Here is a 20,350-nt window from a genome sequence, read left to right on the forward strand (position 1 = left end):
GAGTCAGTTCCGACTCGTAGTGAACCTACGCAAAACAGAACTAAACACTGCCCAGTCCTGCACCATCCTCACAACTGTTGATATGCTTGAGTCCATTGTTGCAACCACTGTGTCAATCCATCTCATTGAGGGTCTTCCTCTTTTCCGCTGACCCTCTATTTTACCAAGCATGATGTCCTTCTCCAGGGACTGATCCCTCCTGATAATATGTTCAAAGTATGTGAGACGTAGGCTCGCCATCCTTGCTTCTAAGTAGCATTCTGGCTGCACTTCTCCAAGACAGACTTGTTTGTTCTTTTGGCAGTCCATTGGTATATTCAATATTCTTCACCAACATCACAATTCAAAGGCATCGATTCTTCTTTGGTCTTCCTTATTCATTGTCCAGCTTTCACATGCAAGTTAGTACTTTTTAAAATATATGGCATCTTTAATTGTATTTATTCTTTGGATGGACAATTTTAACTTTTGGTCCCTAGCCCCCAGTTTCCCTCACTAGATGCAGCTGCCCCCTGCTATTCTCTTATGTACCCTGCCATTGTTGGGCCATACATTTACAAACATGTTCTTTTCCTCTATCACACATTAGTTTCTTATATTTTAACGGGAACTTCAGACACTAGGCTTTCTCAAAGCACTTTGTGTTCAGAAGACCTTCCAAGTGATTATAAACAAACTCTACAGCTACCAAAATAAAAAAAAGAAAGAAAGAAAAGTCAGTACAATTGTTATTTACATTGGCAGCCTCAAAGCACAGGCATATTTAGGCCAGACCTGAAGAACAGCAGCATTGATACCAGGAACAAGGGGCTTGTGATACACAGTGGTTAATTGCAGGTTTGTTTTCTTTAGATGTTCATATCCACCACCTGAAGCTTTAGGAGACCTTTCCATGATAGATGTAGGTTAAGGTCACATATTAAAATCTGCTCAAGCTGGCCTTCTGCTGGGCATACCAAAAAAAAAAAAAACAGACCCAATGCCATCGACTCGATTCCGACTCCTAGCAACCCTACAGGACAGAGTAGAACTACCCCATAGTTTCCAAGGAGCACCTGGCGGATTGAAAGTGCTGACCCTTTGGTTAGCAGCCATAGCACTTAACCACTATGCCACCAGGGCTTCCATCTGGCGAGTATGAGTCCCTAAATTAAACTGGCTGTCCTAGGAATATTCCCCGAAAGCCCTTTTCATCCTAGAAGAATGAGCACAGTGCCACCTGGTGCCCACTAACTTAAAGGACTGAACCCAGAGGGTGAAGCCCCATTCAGGCAGCACCTCATCTTTCAGTAGTTGCTGTGAGAGGAGATATTTTTTCTTGGTTTTTAAATACAAAATTACGTAGCTTGTGGTCAGAAGGAGAAAACATAGTAGATGCCATAAGGCAAACTGTCACCTGGACTATGTGAAAAACGTGAATTTGCTGTGCTACTGCTTGTCTAACAACTCGCTCTGGTTTTTGGATGGATGCGTTATTTAATTGTTGAATACTTGGGAATTTCTGAAGCAGAAGGGGAGCTTTTATTTTCCAACTCCTGGGATCTGCTGCACAGTTTGAAGGAGGGATGGCTTACAGAGCAGAGCATGTGTCTTCCTGAGAAAAGTGTTCTTACTGGGCTCTTTGGTTGGTTCTTGGACTAACTGAATAAGGAGGCAGGACGCGTCCATCTGGCTGGCCACTGGAAGCAACAGCATCCCAAGGTCCAGCACAGTAAAATTCTGTACAGCTGGGATGTATCATCTAATCATCTGTGTCTTTTCAACTAGTAGAAGATTACTGGAATTTCTAACCTGAGCAAGCCTCTTTCTGTAGCCATTTCCTGCCACCAAATCAGCTTCGGTGATATAAAGAATACAGGATCTGTTAGCCAAGTGAAAATCTACAGGTGTCAGGTGATCCTCAAAAGTGAGTTTAATTTTCCCTTGCATCCCCTGCACCAGCTGTGACCCACGCTATTTCTCACTGGCCACAGTGTGCCCAAAAGGCACATGTATGGGGCCTGTGTCATGGCGAGGGGGTGGGGTGGGGTTGGGGGGTGGGGTGGTCTTTTTCATCGGTGGCCTGGATCTAATGAGGGAAATGCAAGCTGGCACTGGAGCAGGCGGTCATGCGCACGGCCCCACATTCCACTCCAAGCCCGGGCCTCTTTGACAGGATCCTATCTGGAGAGTGTTCTTTAAAAAACAGAATCATTTTGACAAAGTCTAAGAATCAGGAAATTCCTCTGCAGGTGGCTGTGTCCTGCATTTTCATCACCTGCCTGGCCTCTGAGACCCCAACTCGGTCCACACCGTGCCTCCTCAGTCCAAACCAGAGCGGGGGCTGAAACAGCCGGGACACCACCCAGGCCCCCACAGAGGGGTTCCAGAGACATTACCTCCTCTGTCTTTTGAAAGAACAAAGGTCAACTGTATCAAAACCCCTTGCCATCGAGTGGATTCCAGTTCATAGCGACCCTATAGAAGTGGTTTAAATGAGTAAATGGATTTATGAGTTTTCCCTGCATTAAAAACTACAAATTAAATCACTTTTGTATTTTTAAACATTATGCTAAAATCTGTACTGTTAGTATATTGAAAATAAATTGGATGTTTATTCCTATTGTGACTTACTGTCTAGTTATATAGTTTATAGGTAATATACTACATAGCTGTTTGTGGACATAAGCTAATTCTTGCAGCTGAACTACCTTGAAACCAAAACCGGTTACCATCAAGTCCATTCTGACCCATAGCGACCCTAGGGAAGAGAGTAAAACTGCCCCATAGGGTTTCCAAGGAGCACCTGGTGGATTCCAACTGTCGAATTTTTTTTTTCATTGTACTTTAGATGAAGGTTTACAGAACAAACTAGCTGCTCATTAAACACTTAGTACACATATTGTTTTATGACATTGGTTAATAACCCCACGACATGTCAACACTCTCCCTTCTCGACCTTGGGTTCCCGATTACCAGCTTTCCTGTCCCCTCCTGCCTTCTCGTCATTGCACCTGCACTGGTGTGCCCCTTTAGTATGGTTTTGTTTTATAGGCCTGTCTAATCTTTGCCTGAAGGGTGAACCTCAGGAGTGACTTAATTACTGAACTAAAAGGGTGTCCGGGGGCTATAATCTTGGGGTTTCTCCAGTCTCTGTCAGGGCAGTAAGTCTGGTCTTTTTTTCGAGTTAGAATTTTGTTTTACATTTTTCTCCTGCTCCCTCCAGGACACTCTATTGTGATCCTTATCAGAGCAGTCAGTGGTGGTAGCCTGGCACCATCTAGTTGTACTGGGCTCAGTCTGGTGGAGACCGTGGTAGTTGCAGCCCATTAGTCCTTTGGACTAATCTTTCCCTTGTCTCTTGAATTTTCTTCATTCTGCCTCGCTCCCGAAGGGTGAGACCAGTGGGGTATCTTAGATGGCCCCTCGTAGGCTTTTAAGACCCCAGACGCTACTCACCAAAGTAGAATGTAGAACATTTTCTTTATAAACTATGTTGTGCCAGCTGAGCTAGATGTTCTTTGAGACCATGGTCCCCACAGCCCTCTGCCCAGCAATTTGGTCCCTTAGGGAGTTGGATGAGTCTATGGAGCTTCCATGACCTTGCCTTGTACAGATTGTGCTGGCCTCCCCAATATTGTGTACTGTTTTACCCTTCACCAACGTTATCACTTATCTACTGTCCATTTAGTATTTTTCCATCCCCACCCGTCCCCTCCCTTGTAACCATGAAAGATTGTTTCTTTTTGTGTGTAAAAACCTTTTCATGAGTTTTTACATTAGTGGTCTCATACAATATTTGTTTTTTTGTGATTGACTTATTTCACTCAGCATGATGCCCTCCAGATTCATCCATGTTTTGAGATGCTTCACAGATTCATCATTGTTCTTCATTGTTGCATAGTACTCCATTGTGTGTATGTACCATAGTTTGTTTATCCATTCATCTGTTGATGGGCATCTAGGTTTCTTCTTCTTTTAGCTATTGTGAACAATGCTGCATCGAACATGGGTGCACATATGTCTATTTGTGTGATGACTCTTATTTCTCTAGGAGGAGTGAGATTACAGGATCATATGGTATTTCTATTTCTAGCTTTCTAAGGAAGCACCATATCATTTTCCAAAATGGTTGTATCATTCTGCATTCCCACCAGCAGTGCATAAGAGTTCGGATCTCCCCGCAGCCTCTCCAAAATTTGTTATTTCATGTTTTATTGATTTGTGCCAGTAATGCCGGGGTGAGATGGTATCTCATTGTGGTTTTGATTTGCATTTCTGTAATGGCTAGATATCGTAAGCATTTCCTCATGTGTCTGTTAGCTGCTTGAATGTCTTCTTTGGTGAAGTGTCTATTCATTTCCTTTGCCCATTTTTTCATTGGATTATTTGTCTTTTTGTTGTAGAGGTGTTAGATTTTCCTGTAGATTTTAGAGATTAGACCTTTGTCGGATTTGTAACAGCCAAAAAATTTTTTCCCAGTATGTAGGTTCTCTTTTTACTCTTTTGGTGAAATCTTTTGATGAGCATAAGTGTTAAATTTTTAGAAGATCTCAGTTATCTAGCTTATCTTCTGGAGTTTTTATGTTGTTAGTTATCGTTTGTATCCTGTTAATGCCATATATTAGGAACTCTAGCATTGATCCTATTTTTTTCTTCTATGATCTTTATAGTTTTTGGTTTTATATTTAAGTCTTTGATCCATTTCGAATTAGCTTTTGTGTATGGTGTGAAGTATGAGTCCTGCTTCATTTTTTTTCCAACTGCTGACCTTTTTGGCTAGCAGCTGAGCTTTTAACAACTGCATCACAGGGCTCCAAGTCAAAGAGGTTAAGAACCATAAATCTTGTACTGTTAAGCTAGTTTGCTTTCAGTTGATGAGAAGTGGTATTACCCTATTCCAGCATTAATATAGTGATAGCAAGCATGGTTCACTTCAAATAAGACTATGAATTAGGTAAAATCTGAATTTGGGACACTTAAAGTACAACTCTTCATCCCTAAACAAGTACGTAATCATCTCTTCCTTCTATATTTTATCAATATGTTAACTAAAAACTAAGGTGCTATCCAAAATATCCATTTGTTGAAAGAATAATGAATGACTTAAGGTGACTTGAATATATATGTTCCAATGAGAATTTATAAGGAAAATACAAGATTCCAAGGAATGAAGCCATGCATAGCTAGCATATTAAATGAAATAGGTGCTTTTGAAAGAGGACCAGAAACTCATACATTGGAGAACGTCATCGAGACTCAAAAAAATTTTAATAGATCAAAATAATGAGTTAAATCTGATAAAAGAGATATTCATCAAGTCTAAATATGAAATATCTGCACTTAGGCTCAAAAACTCTATTGTGTAAATGCAGACTTGAATGTACTTACATTGTTAGGAGTTAGTTGATGGTGACCACATGTAAGTGTGCTGTGTCTACTTACACATTTCACGGATACATACCCCATATGAATAGAAGACAGTTCCAAAGCAAAGGAGAGGGTAGAGTCCTTGTGGATTCTGCATTGATTGGTACATTGTGTAAAATTAAGATAAAAAAAATTAAGATGGGTATTGATAAATCAAATTGTATTCTTATGTGTGTAACTAGGTTGATGGAAAAAAAATTTTTTTTTTACCTGAAAATTCTTACATGAGAAAGAGTTGAAGGGCTAGAGAGGACATTTATACTGTAAATTTTTTTTTTAAAGGGAAGATTTGTACAATGGACAAATGAGTTCAAATACTTGAATAGCTATTACATGGAACCAGATTAAGTTTAATTTGCTCCATAAATCAGAACCACTGAACTTTTGAAAGTCAGGTTTCGGTTGAACCAAAGTTAATTTTTTGTTAGCCAATGAAATTATCTAAACATGATAAAGCCTCAATTCTAATTTGCAGAGGAGCTTTCTGATTTGAGCAGAAGGCTGAACTGAATGACTCCATCAGCCATTCATTTAACAAATATTAAGCGCCTGCAACATGCAGGCATGACGCTAGGTGTTGAAATTTGTTTTAAAAAGGATAACTGATCCTTGATGGCTTGTGACTTTAGATTTTAATCTGTAAAGAAAATATTTCTTATAGTCATCAATATTTAATACATATAAATTTTATAATAAACTTGTAATAATTATTGCAATATTATACATATGAAATGGTTTTGAGTTTACACTAAGTCTACAGTTCTGTATCAAGTAGGGTGGGTAATATGAAAATACAGATGAGACTTGATTAAATTTTAAGAATGGTCTAGGCAGTTGGATTAATTTGACTAGGGCAGAGGATTTTCTTAGGGGAGGAATGAGAAAAGTAATCTGATGAAGTGGCTGTTGAAGAGTAGCAGAGAATGGAAAAGGCAGAGTAGTGGTCCAAAAGTGTGGTTCCCGGACCAGCAGCAGAAACGTCATCTGGGAGCAAGTTAGAAATGTAAATTCCTGAGCTCCACCCCAGGCCTACTGAATCAGAAACTCTGGGGGTGGAACCCAGCAGCATGTGTTTCAACAGGCTCTCCAGGTGATTGTGATGCATGTTCGAGTTTGAAAACCTGAAAGAGCTTGACTACTAACCAAAAGGTTGGTGGTTGGAACCTACCCAGAGGCACCTCAGAAGAAAGGCCTCGCAATCTGCTTCAGAAATGTCATAGCCTTGAATACCCTATGGAGCACTGATCTGCTTGGCAACACACGGGGTCCCCGTGAGTCAGTATCAACTTGAAGGCAACTGTTTTTTTCTTTGTTGTTGATTTTTGTTTGTTTATTTGTTTGGTATAGACTGCTAGTGCGAAGAAGAGTTTAGATATGATTTAGAAGTCAATTCATGGTCACTGCACATGCGTGTGGAAATGAAAGCTGCAGAGATCTCATAGCTTCTAGTAGTAATGTGATTTATTGGCTCACTTATTTAATGAATAACCCAGAGAGTACTTAAAATAGCCAGTGTTGAAACGCTTGTTTAGAAAAAAAAAAAAACTGATATAGATTTTTTTTTTTAAGTTTACTCTACCATTCCAAATGATAGAGCTGGCTATAGCTGTCTGCCAGAAACAAAGTCTATATATTATTTTTTTTTTTTCACAGCGAATGAATTCTTTCTTCTTCTAAAACACTGTTGGGTAATGTTCCAAAAAAGTAATTACAGGCCAGTTAGTAAATATATGCTGAGACAGTAGTGTGCCAAACAGCAACAGCTATACGTCTGCCACTGCTGACTAATCAGCTCGAGAGCAGATTTTTACTTAAACAATTTTTTTTTTTTTATGGGATAAGGACTCCATTAAAAGCAAAATCCGCATTTCAGTTACTAAACATATTCCCCCCGCTGTTTTCATCTGTATTGGTATATATTTTCTTTTTTTTCCTAATAGAATGACAATCACTTTTTCACCTTTTGACTTCCTCCTTTATTCAGTAGGCTTGTCAGGCCATAAGAGATTATGGAAGTTTAGGGAGTTTGAAATCCGAGTCAGTTCAATCTCATTTTCATGTAAATCAAACAATAAATTATTTTATTGTAACAGCCTATCACTTTGGACCTAAATTACAGTGAAGTAGTTTGGAGAGCCCATAACAAAGATAGAATAGTCCATTACGTAGGACTGTTTCTGGAAGTTTGCTATAATTCTCAGTTCTAACACATTTCATATGACATTTTAATGTATTGGTTTGGAATGAGACAGCCATGATCTGCTGGGCTTTCTGAGTTTATTTCTCTCTAACCTTAATCTGCCAAAGCTAGTTAAAAACCCATTTTAAGTTTAGATGCCTCAGATTCTAGGAATAATCCTGTTTTAGGTCAGGAAAAATATAAGAAGCTCTACGTCTGGAAATGGAAGAGTCACCGTTGAGTCAACCTTGCTGCTTATTCTCTACTTACGTTATGCTTCTGTTCTGATAATAAAGCTCTTGCCTTGTCACTGTGATCAGGACTTTTCCTCATACCCAACAAGTTGGTCTGTAGCTCTGTCTTGATTCTCAGCCTTGCCCTCTAGTTCATTTTAAAAATACATAGGGATTATTTCCCTAATCCCCAATCTTACTACCTTTGCAGACACTGCCTGTCTACTGAAACAGGTATCAGATCATTTTGATTCTCCAGGTACCCCATTTGATTCTCCTCGCATATCTTGGGGCACCCTCCTTTGTGATCTAAAGAATTTGTATGGATATCTTCCCGTTTTGGGCTGCTGGAAAATTCCTTGATTATCAACTGTAATAGATACTGTTGGTACCCCACCCAGATGCTCTTAGCCTGCACATGAACCCATCCCCAGCTGCTGAGAGTGTTAGCTGCTGGGAGTGTTAGGTTATAACTCATAACTACTCTCTCTCTTCTCCGGAGAATTGCCTTAGGCCAATGGTTCTCAAACATTAGGTTGCATCTCAAACACATAAAGGCTTTTTAAAATAGATGGCTTGTCTCTACCTCCAGAATTTCTAATTCAGTATGTCTGAGGTAGGGCCTCAGAATTTGAATTTCTAACAAGCTCCCAAATGGTACTGATGCTGGTGGTCTGGGAACCGCACTTTGGTCAAGTACAAATAGGAGCTGCTTTGTCCCAGGAGACTATATGTCCCATCTCCTCTTCTCAGGGCAGACCATGGTTAGTGACTGATGGCCACCAGCATATAGAAAGCTGGTCCTCTTGCCTCAAGGTGGGACTAACTTTGTTGTTTCATTCATGCTCCAAAACTGCCTGGTGAGATCAGAATTAAACTAGTCACTGTTGGAAACCACATCTTGGCTTAGCTTTTATTTTCTACCCCATCCCGGTTCCTTCACTCTTTCTTCCCCTTAAAGCACTCTCTCAATAAATTACTTCAACAAAATCCCTATTGAAGGCTATGCTCCTAGGGAACATGGCCAGAACCCTGTACCTATCAATCTCTGGTTTCCAGTCACTTCATTTTAACTTATTGAACAAACTTGTATTGAATGCTTTTGAATGTACCAGGCAATATATGGTATGTGGGAAATAATAAAGACCCAATCTCTCTCTTCAAGCTGACCACTATGTAGCCAAAGCGTAGATAAGTAAACGTGCAATTACAGCATGATTGATGTTATGCTACATCAGTGCTGAGAATTTGAAGCCATAGAAGTTTCCATCTGAGCATTGGAAGGTGTCATAAGCTGGGTTTTCCCAGGGGAAAGGGACTCTGAGATGGAGAATTGTGGATAGAAGTTTCACTGGGACATATTCTTGTGAACACCAGTGAAGAAGGAAGGGGAGAATTAGGCAGATGAAGGCCTCATGTGAACCCATGGGGCTCTCCAGAGAGGGACTGTCCCTTCAGAGATGTTCAGGATTAAGGACGGGAGGTCATCAGTCAACAGATACAGGTTTTGCACTGAGAGGAGCATCACACTGGCTGAAAGATTTCTTTTTGGCTGAGGGACTCTCGAAGAGAGACTCGGCTTCAAGGTATAAGCCAGTTCTCCTAGCTGCTAGGGAAATAGGTGCCTCAGTCTTGTAGGAGGGATCAGGGTGGTGGACCACAGCATCCAGTACAGGGAGTAGATGGGTCCAAGAAAGGGTCAATCCTCAGCCATTTCATCCCAGAGCCACGGCAAGTGAGCTGCATACCATGAAAAAAAAAAATCGTGAATCCAGCAAGAAGAGTTCGTATGTATATACGTAATAAAGTTGGTCCTTGGAGAGCTTCGTTTGTGATCATCTAAGTAATATACACTGGCTTCTCACCAGATGGCCATCAATCCTAGTCCACCCAATGGGATTTTTAATTGAGTTTGCTCTTAAGCACTAAATATCTCAAACATCACAAATGCTAAATGCAAGGTAAACCTGAGATTTCCTGAAAATATTTCCTGTAGGCAGAACTGAAAGAGTTCCAAACCTTGTTGAAATGAGTCTCAGGAGCAAAAAAAAAAAAGCAGCAGGTAACAAATCTGCAGACAAGCAGCGATATTCAGAATAAACATATGCGGGCCCAGAGTTCAGAGACTAAAGGCAATTTCATGAGAAAGCTGTTGCTATTCATTTTTACTTGAATTAAATGTATTCCAAATAGCCAAAGTCACAGCCTAACAGTAAATAGTCTGGCTGCAGGGCTGAGCATTTGTTTTATGCTGTTCTCAGGGTCACCTGAAGATGCATGTGAGTTACCTGGATTAAACAGAATTTTATTCAGTATGTTCTAATGTGTGGTGATAAAACGTGAAAACCTAATTAAAGAGAACTGATTTGAATTTCAAATTTTTTATTTTGCAGTACATCTATGCCAAACATTGAAATTGTCCATTGAGATGATAACAACATATAGTTTGTTAAGGGAACATAAAATCTTAATGAACAAAAGACGGGCTATTAATAAGTCTTCATAAAGTTAATTAGATACTGTTCAGACGACAAAAGACTCAAGTAACCTCATACCTACCCAGAGCAAATGCAGTAAAAATTCAAAAATTTTATTTTCCATATTGAATGCCAGAGACCCAGCCCATGCATATACCAGGAGAGAATTAAATAAGTCCACATCTTTCCCTGCAGTAGTTGAAATCTATGCTGATGGAAAGGCCTCTGGCAATATTATGAATCAGCACGAAAGACTAACAGACTTGGCCTCTAGAAACCACCTCCCCTCTGAAATGTGCGTTTAAATAGTCTCAAGGCAAGGCCAGTGACATTCAACAATTGGGAATGAGGTGAGAAAAGTCAAAATGGTTTTACATTTGTGGGAAGGTTTTTTGCCTGATCGACATTATGTAAACATTCTGCTGAAGAAAAAGTAGTACCAAGCATTTGTAACCAAATTATTATAGAAGAGTAAACCACTTGTGTGCCCCTATGCTCTAGCCTAGGGACCAACAACTGTGGCTCTTGTGCCAAATCCAGCCCACCACACATTTTTTATTTATTCATTTTTTATTCAGTTGAGATTTATATCACATTAACCATTTTAAAGTGCACAATTCATTGGCATTTAGAACATTCGCAATATTACACGACCATTGCCTCTATCCACTTTCAAAACATTTTCATTTCCCACACCACCTGTTTTTGTAAATAAAGTTTTATTTGAACACAGCTGTGTTCATTTGTTTATGTATTGTCCGTGGCTGCTTTTGTGCTAAACAAGAGAGTTGAGTAGTTGTGACAGAGACCATATGGCCTGCATGCCTAAAATATTTACTGTCTTGTCCGTTACAAAAAAAGTTTATAGATTCCTGCTCTGGTCTGTTCTAGTCCAGGGGATCCCAGATTTACTAACGATAAAAATCACCAGGGTTACCTTTTAAATTTACAACATCTCAAACCACTACTTTGGAGATCCTGATTCAATGAGTCTGAATGAGACCCAGAAATTTCTATTTTTAACAAGTACCTGAACTTTTGGGAAACGTTGGTTATTTTACTCTCCAGTTCTCTCGGATACCATTTTCATATTCACCAAGTCCACATTCTACGTCTCTTTTCTTCAAATTCTTCCTCATCTTCCCACATACATGCAAGATACAGACCAACGTATTATGTGAAATTGCTGCCGGTGGGGTTGGCTAGAAGCAGAGCTTGTGAAAAGGATTTGGGTGCATGTTGGTTATCGAAGGAGTGCTCTCAGGAGTAAGGAGGTTATAGAAGCAGGATAGAGGTGGAAGTTAAGCAAGGATATGGTCTCAGCTGGAGATGTGCTTCGGTCTGAGCCCAGGGAAACCTCTGTAGCATGAATTGGACCACAGAGTTGATCCCACCTTGGAGCAAGAGGGCCTGCCTTCAAGAGGGCTCGCCTTCTGTACACTCTTCCCCATGCCATCAGTCAGTCATTTGGGTGTAGTGTGACCTTGAAAAGGGGACAGCTGAGAGCCTATAGCTGCAGTAACTGGGGCTTGTGTGCACTTGTGACAAACAGGGACCTTAGGAAGAAAGGGAGGCCAAAAACACCCAGCATACAAGAGTTAAGCCCTGAAATGAATGAAGTTAGATAAACTTGGAATGTACCTTCCAGGAAGTCATATCTGCAGTAATCTTTAAGGGATAATTTGAAATACGTTTTCAAATTAATAAATCTGTGGAAGTAGTAAATACTTTTGTTAGGATTGAGATCTTAAGCCTTCTATCAGCTGGGGAACATTAAGAGGAAAATATGTGTCAGAGAGAAGTGATTTCTCTAGCAAATAATCATTGTTTTGTTGATCAGTGCCTTTGATCAATGCCTCTATTAGGATGACATGAGGTTCTTATGATCATTGTTTTGTTGATCAATGCCTCTATTAGGATGACATGAGGTTCTTATAAGTTTGAATGCATGTAAACATTGTAGAGGCCCACTTGGAATGGAACTATTATCAGGGAACAAATTCTCCTTAGTCTTTAACATTTCATAGTAGATACACTAGATCCTAGAAGAGTCCTTCAATAAAAGGTACATTATGAGAATACAAAAGTAAGTTTAATCCTCCATAATTATGGTTTACTTTCTAAGGAATAATAATAGCTACCACTTCTTGGTAATCTTTCCAACCTGCAAGGTAGGCATCAGTTCACCAGTCCTCAAAGGAAACATCAGCATGGTTGTCACCCAAAGACACACAACTAGTCAGTGGTAGAGTTGAATGTTCTAGAAAAAGGGCTCTATGGGCCCTGTTAAAGCATTAAGTCTTTCTTCTTTAACCCAAGTTATTTGAATAAACCTAGGACCTACAAGCCTAAAACAACCATTTCCAAATTATTAATTCTTGGGCTTTGCAAAATATACTCTTAAAGCTCTCATGAGAAGTTAAGGGAGGGTGAAGAGAGAGAAAAAGTAATATGGTGAGAGTTGCTCTCCTATTATGGTCAGACCAGTCTAGTTCTCGGTTTCAGACCATTCCCTCTCTGAAAGATGAGCAAAACAGTAACTGTGACCACATGGGAGGTTGCGTGACCTGAGAATCTCCAAGGTCCTCTCAGCATTCCTGCCAACCTGAAGGCAGTGGGGCAGCTAAGGGAAGGAGGTGGAGAGTGTTACATTGTTTTATGGAACTGGCAGAATGAAGTTAAAAAGGGCACATAGAATCTTATCTCACTTTATTCTGTTTTCTGTCTCCTTGAGGTAAAGTTGGCTTAACCTTATCTTGAAGTGAAAAGGGTGTGAAATAGGAATATTCCCCCCCAAATAACTTAAGGATACTTTCAAGAACTTTTAGACAGAGAAATAGCTAACAAGGCAAGGTTGTTCAGAGTAACTGTGCCTTTGTGAGCTAGTAACAAAAGCTGAACTTTGGTTTTATGTCACGTATTTTGGAAAAAGGGAGCAAAGGCATTATGTGATGGTCAAGGAAGAAAAGAAAGAACTGGCAGAGTCCAGGATTTTCCCATGATTCCACTGTGAAGGTGAGATTCCAAGCTCAACACAGTTGACTCCAAAGCCAGTGCTATTTCTGATTTGCCATGCCAATTTTATACAACTCTCCTTAGGTAAAGGCCAGGAGAGGCATCCCTGGAATTGACCCTCAGCAGGGCATCACCATGTCAAGGCTGAAGAACTACCACAGGGTAGGAAACCAAAACACAGTGACCAGGTTTATCTCCAGAGTTACCTCCCCCATGAAGCCTTTCCTTCCTCTCTCTAGGTAGACTTAGGTGAGTTTCTGTTCATATGTCTATAGTGTATGCGCATTCCTCTGTTTTAGAACTTGGCACCTGTTTATACTTTTTTGTTTACCTCTTTTTCAAATGTGCTAGACACAGAGTTCTTCAAAGGCAGGTTGTATGCTCTGTTCAACTTTATATGTTGTGCTCCATAAATTCTTTCATACATCCAAAAATTATTTAGAGAGTGCTACTACATGGCAATATGAGTCCACCAGCTGCTTCTTAGAAACTCCTTAGGGCAGTTCTACTCTGTCCTATAGGGTCTCTTCAAGTTGGAATTGACTTGATGGCGACAGAACTGTTTTTTCTTTTTTTTTTACTATGTGACAGGTATTGTTTTAGGTGCAGTAGATACCAAAGTCAACAAACTCAAACTCCCTATATGCTTCTTGGATCCACAGTTAGTTAATTAAGCAAGTTTAGTAGGGAAGGAAATAAGTAAAATATATTATAAATTACCAACTGATAGGTCCCTGAGTGGTACAAATGGTTTGTGCTTTCGGTTTACTAACCTAAACGTTGGTGGTTTGAACCCACTCATTGGCCCCACAGAAGAAAAGCTTGGTGACCAGCTTTCATAAAAGATCACAATCAAGAAAACCCTATGGAGCTCAGTTTTACTTAGCACATGGGGTTGCCATGAGTTGGAATCAACTCGACATCAACAGTTTATTTATTTATAAACTGATAAGTGCTGAGGTCTAAAAATTAGACCAGGAAAGAAGACTTGAATATTTGGAGGAAGGCTGAAATTTTAAATAGCATGAGGGAAAACTTCACTGAGAAGGTGACATTTGATTAAGGACCTAAGGAAATCTGTAGGTATCTGGAGGGAAAGAAATCCAAAAAGGAGGGACAACACAAAGGTCTGTAGATAGGAGCATCAAAGGAACTACACGGAGGCTCTTTGGGCTGGAGTGGGTTAAACAAAGGAGAAAGTAATAGGAGATGAGGTCAGAAGGGAAGGAAAGGATAGGATGGGGCAGAGATCATGTATGGCCTCGGAAGACACAGTTAGGGCTTTGGCTTTTACCTTGAATGAAATGGGGAACCGTTGGAGGTTTTGGAGCAATAGGGTTATGCGATCTATCAGTTTTAACAGGTCACACTAATGTTTGCTTAATTAACTAACTGTGGATCCAAGAAGCATATAGGGAGTCTGAGTAGAAACAATGGGTCAAACCCTAAGCAGATAAGTAGAAGGCAGATACAATAGATGAACACGAACCAGTCACTCTTAAAGCCTTGAATACTCTATTACTGACACAGCTAATAACCAACTACTTGAGGCGATGTCAACCCTGGTTAGGGGGTTTGGGCTGTACCTATATACCAACAAGCTAGGTGAGGAAAACAGTGACAAGGTGCATACTATCCTTCTCTCCAGCACCAAAGACTGGACCCTATTTCCTTGTATGCTATAGTGTGCATTAGAGAGCTCTGCATCACTTGATACTTTTCAACATGCTTCCTGATGATATGCTGCAGCCTCTTTTCTTTAAATAATTGCTAAGTACTTCCTTGGCCAACTCACAGTATAAAATCCTGGAAGTATACGTGCAAAAACCGGATAAGCTACCAGAAATGTTTGCAGGTCAGAAAGAATTAAAGTATGAAAAGAAACTGAATAGCAGTCACAGATAACACTACCACCACCACGGGAGAACTGAATGTTAAAGGAGTCTCTGTGAATTAGAAGATGAAGCCAGTTTTAAACCCATTTAATTCATGTCTAATTTCACTCCCTAGTCACAAGGCTAAGATTTTTAGTTTAGTAGAAAATATTGAGTACAACAGAAGCTGCAGTATCTGAACAATGCATGCTTTTATAATACTTTGAAAATTCGCATGTGAATAGCTGCTTCCAATGTGGTGTAGGCAATGCCTGAACACCACAGTCCATTGCAAATGCTGGTATGATTAAAGATCACCAGGAACAATTTTACTACAAGAATATATGAGGTTTGAGAAATGTGAACACATAGTTTTAGTGAAAAGCAGGTAAAAGTATATTTGGAATGATAATACTTAAAAATGGCAATATACCATAATTAGAATGCTTAGCCAATATATCTTTAATCACTCCCTGGCTTAAATGTAACTTGGCTTTTTTCGAAAATGAGAATCTGAATTTTTTATGTTATATTAATCTATGTTATGTTTATTTGTGTTTAATTTATAAATTGCCTGTTACTGTCTTTTTGCCCAGTTTTCTCTTGGTATGCTCATTTTTATCTTATTGATTTGTATAAACATTTTAGATGTCAGTAACATCAACAATACATCACATTTTTCTGATTTGTCTTTTGCCTTAAAACTTTAATTAAAAACAGTAATTCAGTATGTATTTTTTCATAAAAATTCTGCCTTTGTGGATCTGTTTTAGAAAGGCCTTTCTTACCTCAAGATGAGATAAATTGCCTGTATTTTCTTCTAGAATTTTTTAAATTAACTTCCATGCATCTGAAATTTTTTGTGGCCAGTCTTGTCTTTTCTTTCTTTTTCCAAATGTATAGCCAATTTTTTTCAAAGCCTTATTTGAGTGATTAATCCTTTCGGCATTGATTTGAGATGCTGTCTGTAGCATGTAATTCTTATACATGCTTGGTCTGTTTCTAGACTTTTTTTTATGTTTGACATCTCAGCTCTTGCATCAACACCACATCCATAACATTCTTTTAGTTATTATAGCCTTGATTTACATTTTGATATCTGCTGCTGCAAGCCTATCAAAACTTTCTTGGCTATTCTTGCACGTTTAATTCCTCCAGACTATTTTGGCAAGAGTTTAAAAGTGCCATTGAGATTTTTGTTAGGATTGCATTCAAATATTTTGGTTAATCTAGGGATAATTACCAGTTTTACAGTATAAAGCCTTCCACCCAGAACATATGCTTTCTCTGTTTTTCTGAGTTTTCTTCATTTCTCACCATAAGTTGTTATTGGTTTTTTCTTAATGTAGATATTGAACATTTCTTATTAAGTCTATTTCTATTTATTTTAGAACTTTTTTACTACTGCAAATGCAATTTTTTGAATTCCATTTTCTAATTTTTATGCCTGGGTATATAAGGAAGCTATAGTTTGTGTTATACAGTATTTATTTTAAAATTTTTCATCAGACTGGATAGAATAATGTCCTTACCGATTTCAATGAAAATACAAATACAAAATCAACATGCATATATTCTCGAGGATTTTTTAAACATTTTATTTGACAATGAATTATTCCTGAGAGCTTTACATATAATTCTGCATTTCTTTTGGTGTATGATTTATTTTACCTCCCAACTGTGGCTAACAGAACAAAGGAAAAATGGAAAACAACAGGATTAGTGCTAAGAGTGACCAATAGTTTTTAGAAAGTGAAACTGCTTCCAAATGAGATAATTCATGTTTCCAGATGATTTAGCTACCAGCAAGTGGGAAAGGAAGAAAATAAACTTCAATGTCATCATGTTGATATTTTAAGTTTTCTAAATCAAGCAAACAGTATAAGATCTATTTGCCATCAATTAATACGAAGAGATAGTACGCTTAAATGCCACTCTTGCGGTGTTGAGAGAGGGCCTGCAAATCAGAGATCCATGTGCTCCTAGCTCCTTTTCTTTGTACCCTTGCTCAAATTTTCTCCCTAACAGATGCCTGAGGAACACTGACCACTCCCTCAGGAAATCTCGCTAGTTACATTCGCACCAGGCATCAATATAAATGAATTGTAAGCTATTCTTCTAGCCCTCTAATTAGACTTTCCAGTCTAATTGCAGGAGATGAAATCAAGGGAGATCAAATTTGCCCAGATGAACAGACTTGAGAATCATTACAAAGCAATGCATTGACAAGGCCAGCATGCTCCTGGGAGTAGAACTGAACCTACCTCTGCCTCAGTTAGATTAGCAGATGGGGATAAGAATATCTGATCTCCCTCCTCCACATGCCTGTCCGCTTATTCTAAAGGAGAAAATTCAGATAAGCATGCTGCAAGGCAGCCTGCGTCATATTTAGTTATTTAGTTTCTAGAGTCAGATGTAGGTTTAAATCCTGACTCTAAAAAACCCAAAAACCAAACCTGTTGCTTTGAATCGATTCCGACTCATAGCAACCCTATAGAACGGAGTAGAACTGCCCTATAGGGTTTCCAAGGAGCGGCTGGTGGATTTGAACTGCCGAACCTTTTGATTAGCAGCCAAGCTCTTAACCAGTACGCCACTAGTGTTCCAATCCTGACTCAAGGACTTATAAACTGCTCACCCTTGAGCAAATTTCTTTAACCCATTAAGACTCCACTTCTTATAAAAAAAAAAAAAATAAGGTAATTATAGAACCTACTGAATCTGGTTGTTTTGATGATAATTGAAAGTACATTTGATGATATCATAATTACATAAGGTAATGCTTGATACATAATAAGCAAGCCATAAATATTATCTATTGTTAGTATCCCTGCTTATTTCTCAACTGTTTTAAATGGATAAAAGAGTATTTTTCACTTTTCAAAGAATACAGAGCATTATTCAGAAAAGAATGGAGAGTAAAAAAAAAAAAATTCCTGGAAATGAATTTTGAAAAGGATTTTAATGGAAATCTTGTATTTACAGTGAGGAAGTCGGAATACATACCTATATACTGGCATCTTGATTGAGAAAATGTTTCAAACACTGACAGCGGATTTATGACCACTAATCATACCACACAGTATTGGCCGTGAATGCACAAAATATCAAAACAACAAGCACAGCAAGGGAAAACACTGAGGGACGTTTTAGGTTAATAATACATTTTGGAAGGGTTCCCTGGATGGGTTTTGATTCAGCTTTTGAATTTATAATGTGAAATTGGCATTTGTACTCAATTAGTTTCTCTACTTGGTAGAATTCTTATAGTGATTTTGTAAAAAAACTTAAAGGGCATAGTAAAGACTAGCACAGCCTCCTCTCTTTGTTCACTAATCATTTGCATGTAGGGCTGACCATCCAGATGAGTGTTTTATAAAGTACAAGAAAGAGAATGAGACCCTGATCTCAAATACTTACATGGAGAGGTTTTAAAGATTTTTTTTTAAGGTTTCCTAAAGAAAGAAACGAAGACAACTCTCCATTGAGAAGGGAATGTGTGGAAAAAAACAAGGAATTCAGAGGCGAGTTGACGTTTTGAGGTTAAACTGAAAAGATGCCTTCATTGCAATGAGTGCTTTTGACGTCTGTCGAAGGTGGTTACACAGCCATTGACAATGACTGCATTTTCCCCGGCTTGGGGTTCACACTGCTTTGCAGCACTATGTTATTCAGAACTAAATAACTGTTGTCGCTGCTCTATAATTTGGCCATGAGATATCTAGTTACTTTCAGACAAAAGAAAATGTCTCATAATAATGGGGTTTTGTATGATTCTGCTCTTTCTTACAGCATTAAAGAAAAAAAAAAGTATTTAAGGATTTATCTCTGTTCACATTGAGGAAGAAAATAAGCTTTAAAAAGTTTTACTCTTCCCTCCCAGTAGCAATCCTTTGGCTGGCATTCCATTGGGGGGAAATGTTACCTTCAGCAGATTGTGCGTATGAAATAGACAGTGCCAGATGCTTCGAATGGTCATAATTGTGAAGGATAGGAAAAAGGAAGCATCTTCCTACTGTGTTTCATTTAAATGCAGAGGGAAGGAGCCCTTTGGGTAAATTAGCACTTGGAGGATTTAGCAAAAGTGAATTAATGATGACAGAGTCCCCTAACATATCTATTTGATGATCTTGCAAGTCTTATTCCAGGTTACCTGGGATACTACCCTGCTTTGGGATGCCGTGGGGTCATTAAATGTGAGACAGATTCTCCGGAGCAAGAAAACTAGATGAATCTTGACTTGCAGACAGTATGTCTTGCTAAATAGCATTTCCTTTGACCACACCTTTCCCTTGGCGCTAAATTTCTCTCTCGCACATTGATCTGAGAAAACAAAGAGCTGACTGTGAATTTCGGCCCATCTTGCGTAGGTTGCAGTGGGGGTGATTGGAAAGATTCTTTACAAGCAATTAACAAGTACTCTCACAAAGACCGAATATATAGATGATCTTTTTTATTCATAAATTGATATTAACGGCTAAAAAAAAAAGGCTAGCCTCCATTATATCACAAGAATATAAAAAGGAGAAATGCAGACAGAAGTATGTGGTGACTATAAAAAAAATTGTGACTATATTTGGGAAAAATATGAGTCCACTATCCCTTATATTGTTCTGTTACACATAAGGTCGCCACGAGTTGGAATCAACTTGAGGGCAACTAACAACATAACATCACTTATATTTAATTTTGTAACCAAAAATTAAAAAAAAATTTTTTTTTATAGCTCTGAAAAAAACAAAATAAATGTATTTGTGGTAACTCATTCAACTCAACTTAAATGAATTTGGTGGCTAAACCTTACCTGACCAAACGTGATTTATTTATCTTTATTTACCTTTCTTGGTGTGGCTATTCACATGTTACACCGCAGAAATATGGTGTGTTTGATCACAAGGGCTGCCCCAGACCCCAAACAGGGTCAACTATGGCATATGTACACTGGAGGGAGAGGGTCAGCGAAATGAAGGAGACCCTCCGTAAAATGGATTGACACAGTGGATGGCTATAACAATAGGCTCAAACATACAAACGATTGCGAGGATGGTGCAGGGCCAGGCAATGTTTTGTTAAGTTGTACATAAGCTCACTATGAGTCGGAGCTGACTCGACGGCAACTAACAACTTTTATAAATCTGAAAAATTCTGGATTTTAGAACAGGG

The 20,350-nt window shown here is 38.9% G+C and overlaps 1 protein-coding gene and 1 pseudogene across 1 annotated transcript in view; one reads left to right on the plus strand and one right to left on the minus strand.

Annotated features, from left to right (window-relative positions):
- IL1RAPL1 (interleukin 1 receptor accessory protein like 1) overlaps nt 1–20,350 on the plus strand; it is a 722,800-nt gene that overhangs the window by 422,171 nt on the left and 280,279 nt on the right. The window lies entirely within an intron of this gene.
- On the minus strand, nt 1,280–2,055 carry LOC104846424 (Fanconi anemia core complex-associated protein 24-like; annotated as a pseudogene).

Source organism: Loxodonta africana, chromosome X, assembly GCF_030014295.1.
Source record: "Loxodonta africana isolate mLoxAfr1 chromosome X, mLoxAfr1.hap2, whole genome shotgun sequence".
Taxonomy (NCBI): Eukaryota; Metazoa; Chordata; class Mammalia; order Proboscidea; family Elephantidae; genus Loxodonta; species Loxodonta africana.